Source organism: Zeugodacus cucurbitae, chromosome 3, assembly GCF_028554725.1.
Source record: "Zeugodacus cucurbitae isolate PBARC_wt_2022May chromosome 3, idZeuCucr1.2, whole genome shotgun sequence".
In the NCBI taxonomy this organism is placed as follows: domain Eukaryota; kingdom Metazoa; phylum Arthropoda; class Insecta; order Diptera; family Tephritidae; genus Zeugodacus; species Zeugodacus cucurbitae.
This window is the reverse complement of record NC_071668.1, coordinates 15,201,860-15,222,506: the sequence shown is the minus strand read 5'-3', so window position 1 is coordinate 15,222,506 and position 20,647 is coordinate 15,201,860. Positions and strand designations below refer to the sequence as shown.

At 31.1% G+C, this 20,647-nt stretch overlaps 1 protein-coding gene and 1 long non-coding RNA gene across 2 annotated transcripts in view; one reads left to right on the top strand and one right to left on the bottom strand.

The window, feature by feature from the left end:
- The first annotated feature begins 696 nt into the window (after positions 1 to 696).
- The window catches only part of LOC105216280 (zinc finger protein chinmo), an 84,114-nt gene continuing 64,163 nt past the window's right edge, over positions 697 to 20,647 (top strand). Inside the window, exon 1 of the mRNA XM_029042883.2 lies at positions 697 to 1,725. The gene's annotated coding sequence lies outside the window, so the exon portion shown is untranslated. The remainder of the gene's footprint in view (positions 1,726 to 20,647) is intronic.
- Positions 17,757 to 20,647, bottom strand: part of LOC128920100 (uncharacterized) — an 81,547-nt gene continuing 78,656 nt past the window's right edge. Inside the window, exon 3 of the long non-coding RNA XR_008470232.1 lies at positions 17,757 to 17,825. This is a non-coding gene — a long non-coding RNA (uncharacterized LOC128920100). The remainder of the gene's footprint in view (positions 17,826 to 20,647) is intronic.

The window sequence follows — 20,647 nt, the reverse complement described above, 5'->3', positions numbered from 1 at the left end:
GATTTTCGTCTGAATAGTGCTTGCACATACGCAATTGAGTGAACATTGGGCCTAAATACATAAAAATATCTACATAAATAATATTATTGAAAAAATAAATTATTTGCCGGCAAATCGAAGAAATGGAAGTGCAGCAAAATGTCGATAATACGAGCGCACTTGAAAATCTTTTATGAAAATCTATGTAAAAGAATAACAACAATTGAAAGCTGAATAATGGCAATTCAAGTATTACGGCGGACAAATTTGAAAATCAATAAAATATTAATGGAAATTTTATAAAAAAAAAAACATACTTTTTTCAAAATTGGCAAAACAGTGTTTTTGGCGCAACAACAAAAAGTAAAACAAATAAAAGTAAAAGTGTTTGATATTAAATGAAAAAATAAGAAAACAAAAAAACATACAATTCTAATGAAATAATAATAACTAAAAATACAAAAACAAAAAACTATTTTGGTAAATTCCACACAAAATTTTTTAGTGACGTAAGCAAATACATATTTCGTATGGATACAAAAAAAATACTTAAAAAAATAATAATTTTATGCATATATACAACATACATATAAAATAAAATAATAATAAAATATAAATAAATATCAACAAATATATATTGCTATTATTACTTATTAACTATTAAAGCATATACAATTTATATAGCATGGCAAAGGCATTTAGTTGAAAAAAAAATTAAAAATAAATTTAAAAAAACATATTTCGGCTTATTACAATTAATGTATGTATGTATGTAAATGAACATTTCATAATTAAAAACAAAAAAAAAACTAAAAAAATATTAAATTGAAATACAAAATTTATAAAATTTAAACGTCCGCATCAAACGTTGTGAATTTTTTACAGTGTATATAAAATGTAAATTGTAGACACTGTAGTGAGAATTTGAAAACAAAATAATAATAATAATACATTAATACTCACACTTTAGTGACAACAAAAACAACAAAAACGTAGAAATACCCCTCAAGTAACTTAACAGCCAACAAAACGTAGCGGCACATAGAAAACAGCCAAAGCGCGTAGAAGAGTAGTAGTAGAAGGGGCGAAGAAAAAAACAACAACAAAACCACAAAAACAAATTTAAGCGAGAAAACGTAAACAAATTGGAAACATATTCAAAATTATTGGTTTGGACTAGCAGCAATACTAATACACAACAACAATAACAACAATCACAATAACGTTAACAACAACACCGACCACAGCAAGCGCATTAATGCAATAATTAGCAACAACAACAAATGCAAAGTTCGCGCCGTTAGCAACATAACCGCAGTAACAGCAACAACAACAACAACAATAAATAATTCAACAAGCAGCATTCAGCATCAGCTTCTTTTCCGCGAACTCTGTGCGTAATTTGTGTGTGTTTGTGTATGTGTGTGTGTAAGTTTGCATAAAAATTTCGTTTCGGTTTTTTGATAAAACAAAAAGCGCAACAACAAAAATAAAAACATAAAACATCAGAAAAGTTAAAACAAATATTTCGAAGCATTACGAAGAAGTAAAAGAGTGTGAGTAATCATATAAATTGCAAGTGTTGACAAGTGGCTACAACAAGAATTGTGAAAAAAAAATTTATGAAAATTGAAAAAACTTGACTTTACACATCAACTGTGTAGTTGTATTTGGTGTAAATTAACGGATTTTGAACAAAAAGTCAGACGGATTTGATTTCGCGGCGATCAAAATTAAACTAAAAAGGTGAGTCAAAAAATTTACTAAAAAATATAACGTCTTTTTAGTATGCTTATGGGTATAAAAGATTAAAAATAAATAAAATAAAAAATATATAAAAAAATAAAAAATATGTATATATAAAAAAATAAAAAAATGTGTATATAAAAAATAAAAAATATGTGTATATAAAAAAATATAACAAATATTTTATCCTATGCCTTTTTAATAAACAAATTCTTTACCTTGAAGATGTGTCTACATAATTTTTGATTTTTCTAACCCGTTTTGTCTAAGTTTCCTACGATGTTGACTTCCAAATTTTGCTACATTTTGACTTTGGTTTAAAGTGAGGGTTCTAACCAGTATCGTCTTACTATAGTCAAGGCGGCTAATTATGATATAAGCTTTGAGTATACTCCAAAAAAATTGTTTCATTATAGTTGGAGCTCTTTCACACCTGGAGTTTTGCTTATGACCACCAAAGAGCGATCTCCAACATTTTTTTTTGGTGTTAGCCGGAAATTGGAGTAAAATCCATGGCCCAAGAATTGTATTTTGTAACCCTAACTACTATATAATGTCGCTTCTGTAATAGCTGAGTCAGTTAAGCAAGACTTCGATTGAGTTACTTGAGATGTTCATTCTTTTTCATTTAACCTCTCTCAAAATTATTTAAAATTCATTTCTGTCTTTAGAATAGCACAGAGTATTAAAGAGAGGAATGCACTGCGACCAGTGTCTCTCCATGCCTACAACGATTAGTCCCAGCACCAAATTCCAGGATGGTACTTGGAGTAAGGGAGACAATGTGCTCCTCTGTTGGGATGGTACATTCTAATAGTAGGTGTAGGAGAGTTTCAGCCACCATGTCACAGAAGCGGCAGGTCTGCGACGAGACCAAGCACAGGTTGTGTAGTTGTTTCCTGAGCTTACCACCACTACCCTTAGTTTGCTTGCTGCTTGAGAGGTTTATTAAACACTTGAATCTTTTTGTGTTATAACCCTCCAATAAGCAGTTTGAGTCGCGCAATTCAGCTGACAGACGCCAGTGCTTCTCGCTGTCCCTCTTTTCTTCTGTCCGGAACATTTCCCGTATAGAATAAGGACCCACTGCCAAAAACGGATCTGGACCAAGCAGTTCCCTTCCCTTTATTGTCCCGGCACCCAGATTAAGTGTACTCTATTGTACGTTGATTCTGTTTTTACTTTCGTCCTAATCTATGGATAGGCCCACGCATCGTTGGAAAACTTAGAAAAAATATTGTTATATGTTATAAGTATGGGTTTAGGGAGCTTAGATCAGTACTGTTTCTGTGAGAGAAATGAATATTTGAAGACTTGAACCATCACTGATCGACCCAAGCTAATTTTAAAGGTCTTACTGACTCTACAGCTCTCTTTGGCTTCTTTGTTATTTCCTTTTATAACATTCTGTACGATATTTTCTACACTTCTTAAGTTCTTTTATACCACAATCATTGATTTTAGTATTAATGTTCGTAAATTATGTAAGTTATCATTAAATCGAAAGGTCAAACGCTATAGAGGAAGAAGCTCTGAGTTCAAAACTTAATACATACTTACATGCATTATTAATGAGTGTAAATTAATATACAAAAGTTTCGCGGTTAAATATATTTCATACATACAGACATTATGTACTTATAGAATATGTTTATATACATATGTATGTATGTATCTAAACATTAAGCTATGTTGCAGCATACACATAAATTGACTGCATATTTCACGTCTGTCGTAATAAAACAAAAATAACATTTGCTACATTACGAGCATCCCCACACTGCTCCATTTTCCCCAACGACATGTACTATGTTGCTCTAATTTTATTTTATTTTATTATATGTGTGTGTGTTTGTATGTATGTATATTGCATTATCTGTCTGTCAGTTATGTAGCTTTTTCGGAACGCTTGCACATCTGAGCTATTTTTCGACGCACTACCTACACGAAACCATGTAAGAACACACGCACGCACTTACATTTGTGTATATAATTTTACAACTTCACAATCACACACACCAAAGTGTAGATATATATGAATGTACTTGCTAGCATGCAACCCCACTTACAATGCGTTAGAGCTTGCTGTAATCATAGTACCATCAACTGATATAGACATTGTCGGCTAGCTAACATAGCTTGCTAGCTATTGCGGACTCGATGTTTAGCTGCTTGCTGCTTGCTACAAATGCACAAACGAACAAACATACAAACATACATATCTATATACATTTCTATGTGCTGCGCTTTGTCGCTGTACTTTGTGCGTTTCTAGGTTGCGCGCCATCGCTAAATATGACGCGAGCGTGCGCTGGTGACCTACTTTTATATTTGGGGCTATGTGCGTTTTCGTTGCGTTGCGTCTATTTGATTGCTATTATAAATATGTACACTGCTCATTGTTGTGTATGAGCTTGTATGTATGTACATATGCACACATGCAGTCAAGCAGCACAGCTCTTTTTTTGGGGGTCTTCCGCATTTAATTAGATGCACAAGCGTTGGAACATAACGCATACATATAAATTTATATATGTGTGTATGTTTGTATGCGTGACTTTTGTTGAGCTTTTTAGTGCGTAATAATTTTCTTCCGACTTCTTGTAACACAATTTTTTATTATTTATAGCTTTATGCATTTGTATAATCATATATTCACATATAAATATACATACACACAAATATACAGTTGCGCATGCATTTATGCACGCACATTTGTATTTTATTGCAGCAATTATTTTTGAAGAATTTTCTAAATAAACATGCTAGATAGCTGTAGTAATTAACTCCTTCACTGTTGGTATAGTATTTTAATTAAAAATTAATAAATTTTAATTTTTGAAGAAAAAAAATTGAATACGTAAATCATCATAAATATTAATTTAAAAAAAATATATTTTGAAAAAAAAAATAATTTCGAAAGGAATTTAATTTCTAAAAATATTTTGACTTCGAAATATTTAAATGTATTTCCAATAAATTTTGAAACAATAATACAACAAAATATTGAAAACAAAAATAATAATTTCGAAAAATCTTGATTCGAAAAAATTTTATTTTCGAAAAAATTTAACTTCAAAAAAATATTTCGAAAAAATTTTAATTTAAATAAAAATTTTGGGAAAAAATTGAAGTTCGAAAAAAATTTAATTTCGAAAAACATTTTGACTCCGAAAAAATTTTTTTCCAAAAAAATTAACTTTGAAAAACATTTTAATACGTAATCGTAATAAACTTTCCTTCTTAAATATTTTTTAAGACTAATTAATTTTCAATTTATAAATAATATTAAGGTAAAAAACTTCCAAAAGAATATAAATATTTTTAGAAAAAAAATAAATATTTCGAAAGAATTTTAAATGAAAAAATAAAATATTTTGAAAACATTTTAACTTAGTATTATAATATATTAAAAATTAAAGTAAAAAATTTCCAAAAGTATACAATATATTTTTAGAAAAAAATTTATTTAAAAAAAATATTAACTCAAAAAAATATTTTGAAACAATTTTAACTTAAAAAAATATTTTGGAAAATAATTTAAGTTCGAAAAAAATTAAATTAAAAAAAAAAATAATTTCGAAAACATTTTGACTTCGAAATAAATTTATTTTCCAAAAAAATTAATTTTGAAAAAATAAAAAAAAAACACATCATGTGTCGTATTAAGTGATATAGTGATACCGAATTACGCTCACCGTGCATTTGTTGCATTATAGAAACTATACACGCGCTGCAGTTGACTTTATTACCTTAAGCAATTCAGTTTTATATCTGTTGCAACTGCATTTTGAGGGCAATGTCGAAAATGATTTTTTTTGTTTGTTTTTAATGTCATTCCAAGAAAAGGCATTAAACAGCGAGAAAATGTGCTTTACTTTATTCCAACGAGCTAGTAGGTATGTTATTTATAAATATAAATAGGCTCATGAATAAAACGTATTTATTTTGAAACCGATAAGTGCAATCGCCTGAAAACGACGTTAGAATGTTTTAATAATGCACATATCTTTCCATAGATACATAAACCCATACAAACATATGCAAGTAGGAATCAAGCTACCGTTTGTTGCACTATGTCGGTTGCATGTTGCGCATTATTTTATGACCTTTCATTACCGGTGCAGTACACAGTTTATTTTAATTTTATTAATTTTTGTAGTAGATGTAGTAGTATAACGGTTTTGGGTAGATTAGCGGTACTGTGAAAATTATTATTTATGAATAAATAAAAATATATACAATAATATATTCTTACATTTATGCTTCTAAACTCAATTTAAATACTAAAATCCACGCATATGCTGCACAAAATGCAAAAACAACAAGCAATAAACCGAAAGCATATATACTACAACAATTGAGTCATGCAATGTACATACATAAGTATATATGTATGCATGTAGAAGTGCGTTCCGCCATTCAATCGCACAATTACTGCTCAAAACGCACAAAAACCATTGAGCTTTCGCTTCTAAATCGGTTGTGACATGCGTTTCTATTTGTGCAAACAATTGCACATACATACATGCACAAATCAGCATTAAAAGAAAGAGTAACACATATGCACTGCTGCTTTGCTGTGTAAACGTATGAGAATTTGAAAAGTGCCGATTTGCGAACGGGCAACGACAGCATAACTAACAGAAAGCTAACGCAATGTGAATATGTAGTAATGCATAGCGAATATAGTGAATATGTATACATGCATATTTGCACATTTCTATTGTATGTTTGTATGTGTATATGATGTGTATATGCACATGCGTATCTGCAAAAAAGCTTTCCACATGTACAATATGTGGGCATTCAAGTGTATGCGCTACGCACTCGGTTGGTTGGTCGGTTGAGTCGAAACTATGAATGCAAACTTTTGTGCAAGTATTTATGTGCTTATGTACACATACATATACGAGGTTGCGTATGAGAGCAATGGAGTAAACTAAAATGGCTGTTACATTATGCTTAGAAAAATAGAATAAGTTGCCTGCCTATGTATACAACAATTTAAAATTATGTAATACGATTTCTTCGGTTGGTTGGTTGATTGAATAAAATTTAATTCAATAAGAAATAGTTTTCTTTTTGAACTCGAAACATAAACTATCAATGACTTTTGTATGTAATGAAAATTTCGACAAATCCCGCATATGTTGGAAAAGTTCTATGAAAATGTATTTTTATACAGTATACTCTCGAAAAGTAAATTCTCAGAAAGTAAATAATCGCGGAAAAGTTAATCACCTTTAAGATTACACATGCACCTCGAAAAAGTAAATTTTTTAATTTTTTAATTTACTTTTCAGAGAGTGTGATAAAAAATTCGAAACGAAGCAAGCAGCGTTTTTTACGATGTTGCAAAAACACTTACTCTACTTGATCCACTGGTTTAAAAATGAAAACGATGCAAATCAGATGTCAGACTTTTTGAATTGCCGTACAAAAATATAGCGCAAAAGAAAAAAAAAAACAAAAGAATATTCAAGATTTTTTCTCTTCATAGTAAATACATATGTATGTATGTAAATGTAAATATGTTTTTCATGTAAATCCATATGTTTTATTGAAGCAAATAAATGAATGAATTTTTTAAGTTTAAAAATGCATTTAATATTATAAAAACAGATAATTTATGTATATATTTGGAAAAGTAAATTATTCGAAAAAGTAAATTACCCAAAATACCAATCGATTTACTTTTCGAGAGTATACTGTAATTAAGAAAAAGATTAAAAAAACGACCAATTTTCAGGAAGCTTTTAGAAATAATTTTTTTCTAATCAAAATTTTCAAAAAAAAGTTTTAAATTATTTTTGTTTAGAGACCTTTGAGTACATTGCATAAAAGTACATACTTTACATTACGAATTCGCACATGATAAAATGAAAAACAGGTGTTACTTAAAGCTTCGCCCAAAGGCGCTCGTTATTTCTTATTTATAGTTTTTCTGTTTTAGTTTTACGCACAAAGACTCAAAAAAATAAAAATTGCTAGCGAATAAATACATAACAGAATACATGTCCATAGTAGTTTTTCTTTTTACTGAAATACATTTATTTTATTATTTTATTTTATTTTAATTTTTTTAGTTATTTTATTTTATTTTATTTTAATATTTTTAGTTATTTTATTTTATTTTATTTTTTTTTTTAATTTTTTATTTTATTTTATTATAAAAAATTCGAAAAAAGAAACAAAAAAGTTCAGTCAACGCAGCAAAATTTGACGCACAAAAAAACTAGAAGCTTTCGGCCTGCCGATTAACAGACGTATAAATACAAATATAGTCTGCAGCAACACACACATAAAATCTAAATATTTCTTTATATTAAGCAAACGGAACACACATGCGTGTGTGTACGCACTTTTAATTATGTTGTGCGAGCTCAAGGTTTCTGCTTCAACAACTATAGTTGGCATTACACACACACACATACACATACATGTACTTCTCCTTGAGCTGTCTCTGGAAATTAGAGGCAAAACGCCTATAATAATAGCAGGTGATTTTAATGCATGGTCTACTGCTTGGGGCAGCAGAAGTACAAACCATCGTGGGCGCTTAATTTTAGAGTTTTTGAGTCAAACTAGCCTTACGTTAATAAATAGCGGTACAAAAAACACATATCAGAAAGGTAATAAAGGTTCTATAATAGACCTTATGTTTGTAAATGACGCACTTAGCAGACACATGAAGTGGGAGGTGTCAGACATGTTCACAAATAGTGATCACATGGCTATCATTGCTGAAGTCTTAGTATTCCGAGAAATGGAACCCCTGAGAGGAAACACTTCTCAGAAACGTAGCTGGAAGCAAAACGAGTTCGATGCTGATGTTTTCGAGATAGTCTGGAGTGCAGTAAAGGCACCTGACGAAGACGCCACCCACTTGGTAACCGCATTGCGGAGACAGCTGGTCGCAGCATGCGACGCAACAATGCGAAGGACAAAATATCACAACAAACGACGTCCAGTATATTGGTGGAATGATGAAATTGCCACGTTAAGGAAGCTTTGTCACTCAGCTAGACGTAACCTACAGCGCCACCAGGGTAGAGAAAACGAAGGTATCCTTAGAGAAACATTTAAAAGACATAAGAAGCTCTTGAAGTCAGCCATATCCCGCAGCAAAAAGTCCTGCTTTGAAAAGCTCTGCGAGGAAGCAAATATTGATCCCTGGGGAACTGCATACAAAATATGTATGTCGAAGTTCAAAAATAAATCGCAACAACCTAAAAGCGGCCTCTTCATGAAGAAAGTTGTCGAAGCACTATTTCCGACACACGAACCGATTCCCAGAGCTGACCGAAACGATATTACAGAGTCACCCCTTTTAGTTACGGAAGAAGAACTATTGGCTATAGCGAAAAAAATTAAAAACAACAAAGCGCCAGGATTAGATGGTATACCAAATAGAGCCCTCAAGGTAGCCATAACTTCAAATCCCACCCTGTTTACTAAAATGTACAACGCATGTATAAAAGAAGGGGTGTTCCCCGACCCCTGGAAAGTTCAGCGTCTGGTTTTACTTCCAAAACCAAAGAAACCACCTGAAGAACCATCATCGTACCGACCTCTGTGTATGCTCGACACAATAGGGAAAGTGTACGAAAACATAATAAGAAACCGCTTGGAGCTTGCAATCCAGGAAGCCGGAGGACTATCAGAGAGACAATACGGCTTCATAAAAAAGAGATCCACTATCGACGCGCTAAGAGAAGTCGTTGACACTGCAAAATGTGCAGTAAGTGGCAAAAGGTGGAAAGGTGGTACAAAAGAATATTGTGCGCTGATTACCCTGGATGTAAAGAATGCGTTCAACTCAGCAAAGTGGGCAAATATATTCAAAGCATTATATACAATACGCGCCCCCAAATACTTGATAAATATTATTATGAGCTATTTTGAAAACAGAAGATTGATCTTCGACACCGACGAAGGAACTAAGAGCTACTCTATTTCTAGTGGAGTCCCACAAGGCTCTGTTTTAGGTCCGCTCTTATGGAACCTCGTGTATGACGGTGTGCTGAGAAAACAACAACCAAAAAATGTAAAACTAGTTGCATACGCGGACGATCTTGTTGTGGTAGCAGTATCTAAACAGCTCGGTGACCTTCAGAACAAATGTAATGAGTGTATAAATGGTCTGCGCCAATGGTTCTCTTCCATGAGCTTGGAACTGGCGGAGCACAAAACAGAAGTATTGCTTATAAGTACCAGGAAACTTGAGGAAAAAATAACCATAACTATTGGAGATTGTGCGATTATTTCACAGCCAAAGTTAAAGTATTTAGGGGTAATATTAGACTCTAAGCTTAAATTCAAGGAACACTTGGCGTACACGGCAAATAAAGCAAATAAGATTTATAACGCCTTATCAAGAATGATGGCAAATAGAGGCTGCGTGCGTTCCAGCCGGCGTTTTTTAATTGCAAAAGCCATGAGCTCCGTAATATTATATGCGGCCCCAATATGGGTCCAGGCGCTAGACATAAAAGCGTATGCAAAACCAATAAATGTTGTACATCGACTCTCAGCAATAAGAGTAATAAGTGCTTTCCGCACTATATCCAGCGAAGCGGCTGAATTACTGGCAAGTATACCGCCCATAGACATCCAGGGTGACGAATTCGCAAGATTAAACGAACTCTCAGAAATAACAGAAACCAAAAAGAGAGACGAGAGAAATAAGAGCATAACAATGTGGCAGCAGCGGTGGGAAACTTCAACTAAAGGACGGTGGACCCACAGACTCATACCTGACATCCATTCGTGGATAAATAGACAGCATGGGGACCTTGATTTCCACTTGACCCAATTATTAAGTGGTCACGGATGCTTCAGAAGCTACCTATATAAATTCCGTCATGACACTAGTCCGTATTGTCCGATGTGTACAGAGTCCATAGAAGACTGTGAACACATATTTTTCGAGTGCCCCCGATTTTTAAGTACAAGAGATAGGCTTAAAATTGCCCTAGGAGGTAGTTTAATGGTGGAAAATTTGACTGCACTCATGTGTCAGTCTCCCGATAAATGGAAAGCTGTTAGCAACGCAACAGCTTTTATTATGACAGAACTTAGACATTTAGAACAGATTAGGCGTCAGTCAGTCCGTATTATAGAGGAGACTTAAAAAGTCTAGTCACTCCCACGAAGTAATACTTAATCCGGTGGTTCCGTGGGAGAGTCTTGTGTTGGGAGTAGGTTAGGTTTAGCGGATTAAAGTTCCGCACTCCGGCTTTCGATGCTTCCCCCTACTATAAAAAAAAAAAAAAAAAAAAAAAAAAACATACATGTACAGACATAGGTATAATAAATACTTTTGTTATGCATAACATAACATAACATAACAACAACAATAACAGAGAACCACTTAGAACAGCAACAAAAGTTCGCATTAATTTAAACAAAAATATTTATAAGTGTATGCGTGATTGTATGCGAGTGTAATCTATTGTAAGCGAGCAGTATGCTTTGTGCTTGATTTTCACTAATTTTGCTTTGCTTTTCCGTCTTTCGTTTTATGAATTTTTTCTACTTTTTTGCGTTTTCTGCGTTTCGCTGTTTGCTATCGCTGTTGTTGTTGTTGTGCACACGCAATGCGTGCGCTTCGCAACAAGCTTTTGACTAGCTAGCAGCTAGCACATAGCATATTCTGCAAGATTCTTTATCGCTCGATTACAAAATTGATTTCTACTGCCCCACCGCCTGGCCTCCATCTATTGCTTATACATACAAATATGTAAATATGTATGTATGTATGTGTATATATGTAAGTATACGTCAATGTAGGCATATAAATATCAGTCTGAAAAAAGCTAATTTACATAAGTGCGTTATTTCAAAAATGCGTAAGTGTTGATGCGTTTTGCACCGCCCTTTCGGTTGCTCTCGATCATTACCTCACACTCTGCACTCGTCGTTGCGTTCAAGTACGCACTGCGCTGACGTTATCAGCGAAATATGTATGCGTTAATAGTTAGTTTCTTAGTTAGTATATTGCTTTGCTATTGCTTAGCAATTGTAGTACGTACCCTTACTGGACCATGCCTTCCACGTATTTCAGGCTATGCCTTCCTAATTTTTTAGACTATGAGCTTTATGAGCGTGTAGTTCATACATATTTGTTGCTGTATGCTTTACAAAATAATATTTTCAGATTTTCAATTTAATTTTAAAGAAATATTTTTTTTTTTTTTACTTTATTACAACAATAAAAACATTTTGCTAATCTGATTAGAATAATTAATAATTCTTTTGAATTAGTCTCATAAATTTTTAAATTATTAATCATGCATAAATTATTTAAAAAATCAGTAATTTTAATCAGAAACCCTTGTGCATTAATTTTAAGTCAACCAAAATATATAAACAAATTAAAAATGAAATAAATGAAAATAAAATGATAAATATTATTTTACTTCAAAGAAAATTAAAAATAATAAATAACTTTAAAGTAAAAAAAAATTAATAAATTTTGTTTTAAAAATTAAGATATAAATAAATATAAAAATTTATAGGAATAGGATGTTTTATAAATATTTTTTTCCTAGAAAAAATAAATTAATAATATAAAATTAATTTTTACTTCAAAGAATATTAAATTATTAATTATTAAAAATAATTAATACTTTTAAAGTAAAAAAAAATAAATTTCGTAAATTTTGCTTAAAAATAAATAAATAAATAAATATAAAAAATTATAGGAATAACTTTTATGATATTTTTTCCTAAAAAATTAAATACTTTTAAAAATATAATAGAATAAATCTCACAAACATATTTGCTTAAAAAGATAATTATAGGAATATAAAGGAAACACAAATTTTAAATATTTTTTCATTAAAAAAAGTTAAAAATATGTAATTAAAAATAAAAAAATATATGCATATAAAATTTAAAAATATTTTATTACGAATATAAAGGTAATAACAATTTTTAATAAATAATTTATTTTTATTATACTTTTTTTAATTTGTTCGATTTATTTTCTTTTATTTAACGCATATAAAATTGAAAAATATTTTATTACGAATATAAAACTAATATATATCATTTTTAAATAAAAACTTTTTAATAAATAGTTTGTTTTTTAATACTTTCCTATTTTATTGATTTTATTTTATTTTATTTTGTGAATATTGGTTTTTATTTAATTTTTTCACAATATTTTTTATATATATTTTTTATATATTTTTTATACATTTTTTATAATTTTATTTAAATTAATTTATTAGATTTTTTTTCATTGCAAAATGGTTTTCTAGATCACTTCAAATTGTCTACGAAAATACCAACAAATATGAAATATAGTCAAAAAGCAGTTTTCAGACATTCATATCTATTCATAAATATCTGCAATGTCTGTATTTATTATTGTTGTTGCACTAGCTAAAAACTGTCTTTGTGTGGTGGCATCAGCCAGCCAGCTATTGTGCTATTAAATGTGCGTAGCAACAACTGCATGGCTCCACACTACACACAAGGTTAATTTTTAGCTTTAGCTGCTGCTGCCTAACGATAACCCATCTATACTAACTCACACCACCTCCCTCCTACTGGCCATTTGTTGATGATGATGTGTTGTGCAAAGTGCGTAAAATGCATTGGTAGTTGTGCGCGTGTTGGCCACGCTGCGCAACACAAACAAAAACACACAAGCCAAGTATGAAGACATATGAAGCGTAAATAGCAAACTAGTTGAGAGCGCTGCCAAATGCTAAGCAAGCAAAAGCACAGCTGAATACATACCTAAAAATATGTTGACTTTTATGTCTTTGTGTATTTTAACGCAGCAACAAAATCGGCGAATAATGCAGAAAACTAACGCTGCTAAAAAGGCCTACTTTATATACTAGAAACATACCATATGTATATATGTACTATTTATATACTCAAACATATTTATATATTTTTTCGAAAAAAATGTTGCGTATACGACACAACTGTATTTGAGTGTAAGTAAATAGGAAGAAGGCGAAAAAGCAACATAACATGTTGGGGAGGAGGAGGAGCCGCAGGGGGAAAAGCGCCACAGTGCCAATGCTAGGCCTATTCTATTTAGCGATATAATTAGTTGATATGAGTCTGTGTGTATGTGTGTGAACGCTAGAAGCTGCGCTGGCTTTATGCACGCGTTAATTATGTTGCCCTGCATCTCCTCTACAGCCCCCTCGCTACGCCCAAATGCGTATCGCAAAACAACAGCAACAACAATTTGACTACACAACTAGTCAAGCTGTCAAGTTGCTTAACTAAACGACCGTCAACCATAGATTCTCTATGCCATCTATGTATGTGTGTATGTATGTAAGTGTCTGCGATCGCAAAGCTTTTTCAGCATTAGAGCTTTTTCAAGTTTGTCGGCGTTTATTCGTTTTGTTTTTGTATTTCTTGAATGCCGATTGTGCGTTGGCTGGTGCGTACGAATTCTTTTGCATTGAATTTTTATTCGTAGTTTGTCACTTTAGCTGACTCTATTATGTACATGAGTATATACTACATTATGTATATGATTGCTTTTTGTCAGTTGATCATGAATTCAGCAGACACGCATTTTTTGGAGCAGCAGCAGCGACGAAAAGCTTTTGTATATATTATTGCTAAGTATTTGTGGCTTATATACATACATATTAATTTATACGCTCATCTAATGCATTATATTATGAAATTTTTTTGACACACATTTTTTTACAATTTTACAACTTCACACAGACAGGTATACATTTTCGTATGCTTAGAAGTATTTCTATGTTCTATGTTTTAACCCTTTCATTTATTCAGTTTTTAGTTATATACATATTTACATATATGTATGTAAATATATATTTAAATATTATTTGGCTGCTGCTGAGATCATTGTAAAGTCTAAACATACTTTCAGCGCAAATAGTAGGCATTTTGTATGCAATAATCGTAAATTAATTTGATGTGAATTATGAAAATATTCGAATTTTGATGTCTAGTTTTGTGAGCGTTTGGAATTATGATTGGTGTTTACTAGAATATTAGTTTTAAAGAAACTAAAATAAAATAATATTAACAAAAAACAAAAAAAAAAAAATAAAGTGAAATAAAAAAAATAAAAATTAAAGAAATATTTAAGACCTAGTAAAAAGAAATCCATTATTTTTGCATAGAATTCATGAATTTATTAAGCATAGTTAGAATACGCCCTTTTGTCCAGAAATATGTTGCCATTTTGAACATAATCTCGTGCTAGCCTCTCATGGAATCCCAACTCCCCATTGAAAAAAAATTGTGGCAGTCGGTTTTCACAAGCTTTTCTTTAGACGAATTTTTCATTAGGAAAATCATTCGGAATAGACAGGAACATGTAGTAGACACTTGTGTGAGATCCGTACTATAAAGTGGATGCATAAGAACCTTCCAATCAAGCTCTCGATGCTCCTGGGCAATCGAAACCATGACGCAATTTTTCATTATTTCATCAATAGACTTCCAGAGCGGGAGACTCCAACAATACTGCGTCAAAAAATCGCAGAACTATTCAAGAGCAGTATTTCAGAAGTTTTTAGTAAGAAATCTTATTTTTCTAATGCCTTGTTGCCTAACTCAATGGCACCTATACAATTCGAGATACTGTGTACCAAAGCCATCTATTGGAAAAATTATGGAATTCCCTTCACTAGATCAGGTATAATTTGTTAAAAAAGTCTACTTTTTCAAGTAGAACTTGTTTAGATGTTTTTAGTTGAGATCCGATTTGAAAACGAATCGAGTCTATCAAATATAGTAAAATGTGATCCATATGTATGTATATTGCAGCTAAAAACAAAAAAAAAAAACATTTCTATGAATTCATCTACAATACACCTTTTCTAATCATATACCACACAAAGCAATAAGAATTCCATTTAAGCAAAAAGCTCTCAAGAGAGTATACACAAAATGTCACTCCAATACTTGCCTTGCTGGTGTTGCTACAATGGGGACATTGATGAGTGGCTGGCTATTGGTTGAGGGACTTGAGGAACTTGAGTGTAGCTACTTCATTAGCATTTAATTGAAAAGAAATACAAGTGAGCCAATTGCATTATAATCGGCACACATGCAAGCACACACATACATACATACACATATGCAAGCATACAAAAAGTGGGCTTAATTGTATGCTGAAATGTCACGTGTGCCCGCGCTCGATGAGTAAATTTGTATATGTTTGCATACATATATACTATAAAAGCCACCAAGAACTCGCTGAATATCTCATAAAAAGAAATTGCTTACATGTAGCGTGAAAGAAATGGAAAAAAGCACAACAAAAACAACCAAAATATGTGCAAATAAGTATAATGAAATAAATAAACAAATGAAAAGGCTTAAAATATCCTTTAAGTGTGCCTTTGGTGGGCACTTGAGAAGTTAAGTGTACGTAAAATTATGACAACAACAACAAAAAGAGCGCAAGAGTCACAAATATTATGAAAAAAATGGCAAACAAAAGCAAAAAAAAAAAATTGAAAGAACAACAAGTTGATGAATGAAGCGAAACATTTTAATTTTTTTTTTTTTTTTTTGAAAGTAGGAAAAAGGAGGTAGCGCCGTGAATATGTTAAGACAAAGATTATATTACTTTTGCTCAATTATTGTTATTGTGGCTGCAGCGTGTGCGCATAATCAAGTGTATGTAAGGGCGACTTAACGCAGCAGTTTTGTATGGAGAATGCAATACTTCCACCCTCAATCGATATTTGACATTTTTACTTCCTTTCTGTATTCAAACGCTGGCTGATACGTGCTCCCCAAGCGCACTCTGTAAGCTAACTGAGTGCCTTCAAATGTATCGCGAGCTGGATATACAGTCATCCCCGCACTTCAACGGCTAAGTAAACCGTGAAATTGGATTGCGCTGCTTTGCTTATGCTTTTCGTGACTCGTTGTGCAACCCTGAAGTGCACTTAACAAAAGCTAGAATAAATGAAAACATTTTTTTTTGTTTCTTTTGCGAATGTATAAAGAAAAGTAGCAATCTGCAGCTAGAAAAATGTCAAAGGATACCATGGCTTGGATTGAATGAAGAAACTAAAAAAAAGGAATAGAGGAAGTCACGGAAAGCAGCATACGAAATGAAGTTATTACTGCAGTCAAACGCTCAGCCAAAGGCGAGATAGCATCAAAACTGTAAGCAACACGAGAAAGCTCAGCCTTCACATGCTTTGTAGTCAAAAAGCGTCACATACAAACTACCGTTAATTAGAATGACAACAGCCGTGTGACTCCTCTTGCATTTAGTGGTGGCTAATGCATGCAGCCGTAAAAATAGTTACAGAAAAGTGCGAGAAAAGCAAAGTGATGCTTATCAGGCACAAAGAAGATACACGAAAAGGCAACTTCAATGAAATTTTTCCTACTCATGCACTTGCCCTTCTTCGTATGTATGTATATGTATGTTTTGCTCGAAATTCGTTCAACCATCTTTTTTTACTCGCTCAAAGACCAAAATTTGTATCAGGAAATGTTAACAATGAAAGTGCATGTAAATGACCCCTTGGGTCCAATCGTTGCCGCTACAAGCGATGCGTGCATGTCATGTGGTGCATACAAATGTAGGCTAACCGTGAATGAATACAATACCTATAACTATGTACGTAGTGCATATACAATGTATGATTAACTATATATTAAGATATGATGGAGTTCATCCGACAAAAATAGTGTTACAGTTGAATTTTGGACACTAATTGCAGGTACTCCCGCAGTACTGTGGGTTGTTTTAAGTAATTTTGAGTAATTTTTTTTCCGATTTTTCTTTGATTATTTTAATAAAATTAATATAAACAAAAAAAAAAATAAAAAATAATAAAAAAGTATAATAGATAAAAATACAGAAAAATAAAATAAAATAAAATAATATAAAATAAAATAAAATAAAATTTAAAATAAACATCATATTTGAAATTTTTGTTTTCTTTTTAAGTACATATATTGAAAATATTTATTTAATATAATTGTAGGTATTTGAATACTTTTTAAATAAATTTAAATTTTGTCAAATTATTTCACTAGCTACTTCCATTTTATTGAATTTTTTGGTACTCACCATAACACTTTTTCGGAGCTGTTAAAGTACATACCTGTAAATAAAAAAAGGTATTATAAAAAATTTTAATTTTATAAAAAAAATATACAGATTTAAACGTATTTTGTTACTAATTTTAAAGTTATTTTTAAGTTAAAAAGCTTAAAAAAAATATAAATTTACCACTGCTTATTAACCTCACCTTCTGAATAGTCTAATAAGACCAAAAGAAAAAAATACAACAACAACTTCCTACGCTTGCAACCGTGAAACTACGGTAGTGGCGCTTTACATTAGTAATATTATTTTTAAGCAGTAAAATATATATATATAAAAACAACAACAACAATTTGGACAAGAAATGCGCTGAAAACACAGCATGATGCATTCATACATATTTATGTACAAAATACAACAAATAATTAGTTTCAAACTACCACTTAAAGCTTCTCATGCTGCCAGACTATATATTACATAACTACCTACCTTGAAGCTTTGAGATTTCTTGTTTATACCTCAAATTGTTGTTGGCTGCTTCCACAGTCAATGAATTTGTTTTTCTCCAATTACGCATTATTAAAAAGTAATTTTTTATTTATTTATTGTTGTGCACTGGTTTTCGTCATTCGTGTGTCTGTGCATTCTGGCCACTTGCAAGCCATTATAGTTGCGTTATATCAAGTAATGATAGTTGAATGCGTTATCAACAATCGACTCGCATATACACAGCCATATTTATAAGGTTAGATAAATGTCTAAGAACCTTCAAAACCACGTAGTTTCCCACACTTTTTTTTTTGTTTTGTTTTTTTGTTGCTGCATTATTATTTTGAAATATTTGTTGGCAAGTTTTTGGTTCTTTTGATAAGCTAATTGTGTGATACTTCAAAGTATTGTGCGTTCTTACGAGTACATATAAAGATTTTCAAATAGGCCTAATATTGATAAGTGCGTTCTGCGGTAAGGCGTTTCGTAATACGTACTTAAAAACACATAAATGTGTATGTACATATGTACATACATTTGTAGATTTGATGTTTGAGAAACATATTTTTGCAATTTTTATTTATAAATGTTTAAAATAAAAAAAAATTAATATTTTTAATAAAAATTCAATGTATTGTATGTTTTTATTCAAAAAAAGAAATTAAAAAAAAAATTATTATTATATAAATAATATATTAAATTATTTTTCATAAAAATTCAATGTATTTTTAATTAAAAATATTTTTTTATTTAAATAATTTTTTGCATTAAAATTTAAAACATTTTTTTTTAATTTTTAATTTTTTTTTATTAAAAAATATAATTAATAGAAATTTTTTTTTTTAATTTTTCTCAAACAATAAATTTTTTTTGCTAAAACACTGATAGTTGCATGAGATAATTATTTAGTTATTTTAGTATTATTCATTAGTAACTAGCAAGACAAAGCTCAATGTGTAAATGCTTCACACTTTCTAACTCCAAACATTATACAATAGTACAACAACAACCACAATAGAGTACAAACAATAACAAACTAGTGGTGGCATGCACATAAATATTCGCCGACAAGTTTGGCGGCAATCCCACCCGTTGTATGTAATGGTGTCGGTGTTGTTGAGGATGAATAATAGTTGGTGGCTACGTGCTATTTAAATACGCGTGCAGCCCCAATTCGAGTTGCGTGTGCCACAAGCGCACAGTAGTAAACACATAAAACGCATACAATAAAGAAAATTTGACCAAAATGACTTGAATACCTCCAAACTTACAAATGTATGTATGTGAGCAGGTTTTGCAGTCTTCAAAGCGTCCGGTTGCGCTTCAGCAACATGCATTCGAGCACATGCAAACACGCTTCGTTGCACAATTCTGAAATGCATTCGGTAAACTCAAGAGAAACTCTGTAACACTTTGTGTGTATTTGGAGGGGCAACAAGTCAAGTGGCACGACGAATTTATTTGACGTCGAAATACATACATACACAAGTAGTTGTAAAGAAGAAAGTGCGCGGCAACTCTGCTTAAGTACATAATAGTAATTGTATATAAGTATAAGAAAGAAAAAAATTAAAACATAAAATTCGTGAAAAGCAACTGTTACTAAACCACAGAAGCCGAACAAACTAAAACAACTTGGAGTGCATTGCTTTAAGTTGCGCTTAGTTTCGTTGGAAAAAGTCGGCGCTTTGTAAGATACTTTTTGTATTTGTACTCATGGCGTACACGGCGTGTTTTAGCGTGCATCGGTTTTTACATACATTTTAAACTAATTTATGCATTCTAGAAGACTTATTAGCTTATTTACATAGCAAATATGTATAGTATAGTCATTTACAGTCTAATTATCAGAAGAACACTTAAATTTATTTATATTAGTGTGATTCGTAACATTTTTTTTTCGAGAGAATGATAAATATATATATTAGAAAATCATAAAAATCATAGCGATTTCTCCGTTTTTCGGAGATAGCCCCAAAAATTCGAATTTTTGACTGATTTTGAATTTCAAAAATAGTCTTATTGAAGAACATTATAATTAATTACAGATTCTCAAATATATATTTTCCTCTTATTACAATGACGTTTAAAATTTGTCGGACAAGCTTATATATATGACCATAAAATAAAATAAAATAAAATGAAATGAAATGAAATAAACAAATTAAATTAAATTAAAAAAGTAAAATTAAAATTAAAATTAAAATTAAAATTAAAATTAAAATGAAATGAAATGAAATAAAATAAACAAATTAAATTAAATTAAATGTATGAGCATTTAACATTTCAGAATGTAAAAATAAAAAAAAAATTACATAATAACATATAATTTACAAATTTATTTATTTGAAAGCATTTGCTAATATATTTTCCTTTTTTTCTCTTTTTCAG